The sequence below is a fragment of the Colobus angolensis genome, unplaced genomic scaffold, assembly GCF_000951035.1.
Source record: "Colobus angolensis palliatus isolate OR3802 unplaced genomic scaffold, Cang.pa_1.0 Scaffold127, whole genome shotgun sequence".
Taxonomy (NCBI): Eukaryota; Metazoa; Chordata; class Mammalia; order Primates; family Cercopithecidae; genus Colobus; species Colobus angolensis.
The window spans coordinates 6,632,604-6,638,690 of record NW_012113919.1 but is presented as its reverse complement, the minus strand read 5'-3'; positions in this window follow the sequence as shown (position 1 = coordinate 6,638,690).

Here is a 6,087-nt window from a genome sequence, read left to right as displayed (position 1 = left end):
TCAGATATTATTGCTATTTTTAATCATCTATTTTAAAATATTACCACAATGAATATATTTTTAACCTGTGTCTTTCCTTCATATTGTTATGATATATTCCTCAAATTGCTGAATGAAACAGTAGGAAAAAACAGACACCACGATGCAGCTAAAGATCTCAGTTTAAACTTTCTAATTTTGTTCTCATTTTACTAAGTTGTGATTTACTCAGGCAATTATTTATACTAACATAAAGAATCTCACTTTTGATGAGTTACAAGTGTAGTTGATTAAGCTCATTAAGAGTGATACCATTGATTCTTATACAATAACCTTGAGGAAAAGACACCAGTGGTGAGACCTCTGGTTTTGGTGTCAGAAATAGGACTCTAAAGATTCCGAATATCAGATCTGCTCTGGTACTACTTCTACAGATACTCTGCTTCTTCAAATCATCCAGCTGAAGATCAAGTCTTCCCCTTACCAGATGTTTTTGGTAGGTTGCACAATGATAGTAATATCATGGTACAGGAGGAGCCGTTGCCAACTGATACATCACAAGCCACATGTAACCCAAAAGTGCTACTGGACTGGTTATTTGTACCTAAAGAACAAGTCTGGAGAAATAAGCAGAAGATTACTTGAGGGAGTTTTTTATTTTATTATTTCCTCACTTTCAATAAAGAGGCCTCTGCTCTAAGAACCTGCATTGAAATATCAGGAACAACTAACTGTTTCTCTGTGTCTTTGCTCTTCAGCTGTATTCAAGAATCATCCGAGACATCAAAATACCATATCTTGACTCTGAAATTAGCAAAATAGCTTGAATTCAGACAGTGCCTTTCTTCCATGGGAGTGGCTTGTACTCTCTCTGAATCTCATATTTTCAGGAATCTTTTAACATTTACTACTTCAGCCTGAGCCTTCTGCAGAGTCATTTAGTGATGTTTGCTTTAAGTCAAACAAGCTGAGGAATTATGACTCATTCTCCTTCTAAAACAAAGTTATCTCCTCTGAGCTTATTTTTCATAATACTGTTCTAAATATCTAGCATATTAGAAAGTATTTCAAAGCCCAGATTAAAAGACACATTTTCTGGAACGTTCAACAAATGCTTTTTAAAAATTTGTTCATTCATAGTACTTCATTTACTCCATTTGCAATACTCTGGCATAATATTCATTTTTGTAAAATATAATATGAATAGCAATGTTAATAAAATTAGCAATATCATTGTAGTATTTTACCACTTTCAAAGCACTTTCATAAGGATTGATGTATTTGGCATTCATGTCAGCTCTGTGAGTGTGAAAAGAATTTTTCTCATCCTCATTTTATAGATTAGAAAACAGAGGCAAAAGAACATAAGTAGAACCCTTAAGTGCAGAAATATTAAAGGAAAGAATCAGAGGCTGATCCTCAAATTTTTTATTAACACTTAAAACAATGCCTGCCAATATGTCATGGGTCTTTCCTTTATTATTAATTGTTTCGCGCATTTATGTTTTCAGTAATCCGTTTGAGCTAGAAGGAAATTAGCAGTTTATTTTCCTGCAAGTCTCAAATCAAGATGCACATTCATGCTCAAAAATTACTGTGTCTTTCACAGGTAAAAGCATTTTAATTTGTAACATCTAGACAAATAACCAAAGTTGTCAGACTTTACATGCTGATATTCTGCTCAGCAACCACTTATATTTCATCTTTTATAACTTCTGTAGAACACTTCATCTTGCACACAGTCCATTTTCATCTTTTCAGTATTATTAGGAATATATACAGTAGTTCATAGTATCAGAATTTCATGCTTATATAATTGAGTCATGGGTAATTAGCGTGATGCTTATTTTTGCCTCAAGTTAAAAATTTTCATTTTTCTTTCTTTTTAATTCCTGGGTCAGAGATGTAAGCAGAAACCTGTATAATTACCCAGTGGATTACAAGGTTTCCAGAATGTCTATTAAATTTAAGTCATACAATGTTTTCTTTTTTAAAATCTGTAAATTCAGAAAAATATAAAGCACTTCAGAGCTATAATTAATGTAGTCAAGGTTTATTTTAAATCACGTTGCTTAACCTAGTTCTTACTAACAACAGTTTTAGTCTCTATTATAAAAACATAACAAAGTAAATTTTAATTTGATCATTATATTGCTGGTATTTTAAAACCAAATTTTTAAAAAAATTACACTATTTCCCCCAAACACGTGATTAATAAATATATCTATCAAATATCCCTTATGTATTAGATATTCAGCCAGATAATTTAAGAGAAAAATAAGTAGGACACGTTCTGGTTTGGCTTTATTTCTATTTTTATTTTTATTTTGAGAGGGGGTCTCGCTCTGTCGCCCAGGCGGGAGTGCAGTGGCCCAATTTCAGCTCACTGCAAGCTCTGCCTCCTGGGTTCACGCCATTCTCCTGCCTCAGCCTCCCAAGTAGCTGGGATACAGGCGCCCACTACCTCGCCTGGCTAATTTTTTGTACTTTTGGTAGAGACGGGGTTTCACCATGTTAGGCAGGATGGTCTCGATCTCCTGATCTCGTGATTGACCCTCCTCGGCCTCCCAAAGGTCGAGGGATTACAGGCGTGAGCCACCTCGCCCGACGGTTTGACTTTATTTAAGACAAATTCTGAAGGAGGCAAAAATAGCTAAAGAAAAATATAATAAATGCTATAATAGATAAGTATGTATGTTACTTCAGTAAGGCAGAGGAAGACGACACACTTCATCTTCCGGTGAATTGGTTGATAGAAGATCTTTCCCGGAAAACGTTGCTTTTAAGCAGAATCCTACAGTGTTTGAAACAGTTTGCCAGGTACACCAGGTAGGAGAGAGGATATTATGGGAAGAAGGATGAGGCACAAAGACAGAGATCTGAAAGGGGTGGATTATTCAGGCAAAGTGAGGAAAGTATTATTAGAGGAGAAAAAAAGGTGAAAGGTATGGGGTAGGTAGGCTAGCTGGAGAACATTTTTAGATGTTAAATTTGAAAGTGCAGCATTGAAGTATGGATGAAGTGTGCCCCTCTACTGAGGGAGGCAGAACTTGGTTTGAATCCTCCTCCTACTCTGTAGTAATGGTTTGACCTTGCTCAAATTATTTGACAGCTATAAGGCTTTGGTTTTCATATGTTAAATATTGAGCTAAATATGTACAGTATATCTTGTATGAGGTTTATAGGTTTAAATAAAACAACAAAATTTATATGATAAAAAGATGCTCTATATCTACCCAAATTTTAGCAATGACTTCCGAAATTATTATTGATATTATCATTTTTGGGGCTTTAACCCATAGGAAGGTCATCCTAGCAGCTGTATGGAGAACAAATTGGGAGGGGAAAGCACTGTAATTCAGAGACATTTTCAATAAGATGTTACAACCATCTAGTCGAAAGAACAAAGGAAGCAGAGTGATACTTTAATAATAAAACACAAAACATTATCTCAACTTATTTAGTGCCTTGTATCATAAGAGCTTTGCATGAATTGTTTTGATGTAATACCAAAAATAGCCCCGTAAGTTAAATTTGTGTATAGGTTCTCAAGAGAAACAGAATCATATTCTATTTATTATACATATTATATTTCTCTATATATAACTTTATATTAAGTATATAATATACATATTATTTTATATATGAAAAAAAGATATTTCTTTCTCTCTCTCTCTCTCTACCTCTATCTCTCTTTTTCTTTCTAATACACAGTTGACTTTTTTTTTTAACTTTAAGTTCTGGGATACATATGTGGAACGTGCACATTTGTTACATAGATACACACGTGCCATGGTGGTTTGCTGCACCTATCAACCCGTCATCTATGTTTTAAACCACGCATGCATTAGGTATTTGTCCTAATGCTCTCCCTCCCCTTGCCCGCTACTCCCAACAGGTCCCAGTGTATGATGTTCCCCTCCCTGTGTCCATGTGTTCTCGTTTTTCAACTCCCACTTATGAGGGAGAATATGCGGTGTTTGGTTTTCTGTTCCTGTGTTAGTTTGCTGTGGACTCTTGAACAATACAAAAGTTAGGGGCACTGTCACCCTGCACAATAAAAATCTGCATATAACTCTGGACACCCCAAAAATGTAACTAATAAATAAATGCCTGCTGTTGACTGGGAGGCTTACCAATAAGATAAACGGTCAATTAACCCATATTTTGTAGGTTATATGTATTATATACTGTATTCTTACAAATAAAGTAAGCTTGAGGAAATAAAGTGTTATTAAGAAAATAATCAGAGGCTCACACCTGTAATCCCAGCACTTTGGAAGGCTGAGGTGGGCGGATCAAGAGGTCAAGAGATTGAGACCATCTGACCAACATGGTGAAACCCCATCTCTACTAAAAATACAAAAATTAGCTGGGTGTGTTGCTACTCGGGAGGCTGAGGCAGCAGAATCGCTTGAACGCAGGCGGTGGAGGTTGCAGTGAGCTAGGATGGTGCCACTGCACTCCAGCCTGGTGACAGAGGGAGACTCTATAAAAAAAAAAAAAAAAAGAAAAGAAAAGAAAGAAAGAAAATAATCAGAAAGCAGAAATACATCTATTATTCATTAAGTATAAGTGGATCATCATAAAGGTCTTCATCCTCTTCATCTTTACATTGAGTATTGAGATTGAGGAGAAAGAGGAAAAGGGGTGGTTGGTTTTGCTGTCTCAGGGATTGCAAAGGCAGAAGAAAATAAAGCCTATAATATTAGAGGGTCAGCTGCACGTGTGTGTGTGTGTGTGTGTGTCTTGTGTGTGTGTGTGTAGCGAGAGAGAGAAATTATTTTAAGGAATTGTTTGGTTCACATGATTATGGTGGCTGGCAGGTCAGAAATCTCCAAGGCAGGCAGCAGTTTGGAAACTCAGGCAGGATTTCTTTGTTACTATCCTGATGCAGAATTATTTATCTAAGAAGCTTCAGTTTTTCTCCTAAGGCTTTCGACTTATTGGGGTTCTCCTTATGGAGGATAATCTGCTTTACTTGAAGTCTACTGAACATAATTGTTAATCACATGAGGAAAAAAAAACACACACAAACAAACAAACAAAAAACTCCTTCATGGCAACATCTGGTGTTTGACCAAAAAACTGGGCACCATACCCTAGCCAAGTTGACAAATAAAATTAACCATTGCAATAGGACCTGAAAAATATGATTTGGTATGATTAGTTGAAAATATGTCAAGTGTGCAAGAGGCAGTGGAAGGTAGAGCTGGCATCCAAGTACCTGGATATGTGACTTCATACACAGAATATGTCACCCCTGAGCTGTGCTGCCTCCTATTAGAAGCAGATATAGAGAAGAGAGAACCCAGGTGAAAGCTTTGTCTACACATAGAAAATGAGAAAGAAGAAAGAAGAAAGTTGTTTGTTGTGGTTTAATTTAAATGACTAAGTGGCTGGTAGAAAGATTCTGAAAAGGAGTGGTGGTAGAGGATGAATAAATTGTCCTGTTTTTGAATCAGTTTCCTTTTCTGCCCTAGAGGACACTAAGGGCTAAATAACATAATAAATAAACATGTTGTTTCCCTAGATGAAAATCTTTGATGAAAAAAGAAATCCTCACTGTTCCTTCCTTCCTTTTGAAGTATCACCCCTGCAACCTGAACTATCTTTCCACATTTATCCACTTCTAACACCCAACTCACCCTTCAAAGTTTTAGATAGCCCAGCTTCTTCTTTGTGAAGCCATCAGTGAGTTTCCAACATCACTTATGCATTGTCCCCTGTGCTTCTGTAGGGCACAACTTTACTAATGCTGGAATACTCCTCAGCAAACTCCTTGAGATGGAGAAACATCTCATCCAGCTTTGTACAGTCTGCAGCTAGCAAAGTGCCTGGTTTCCAGCACCAAGCAACAAGTTGGTGCTATAAATAAAGAATAGTCTTTTCATTTGAATAATATGAATATACATGTGTTTGCACAAGAGTATAAAATAACTTATTTATCAATCATTTTAAACGTCTAGATTAAGGATCAAATAATGAGGTGACTTTTTTTTTTTTTTCAAGTACTATCCAGTAAAGTACGGTGGACTTTGGAAAATGTTGCTGTGTCTGGCCTTATTCATATCTTTTTCTCTTTGGTTGGTCTCTATTTTCACTCAA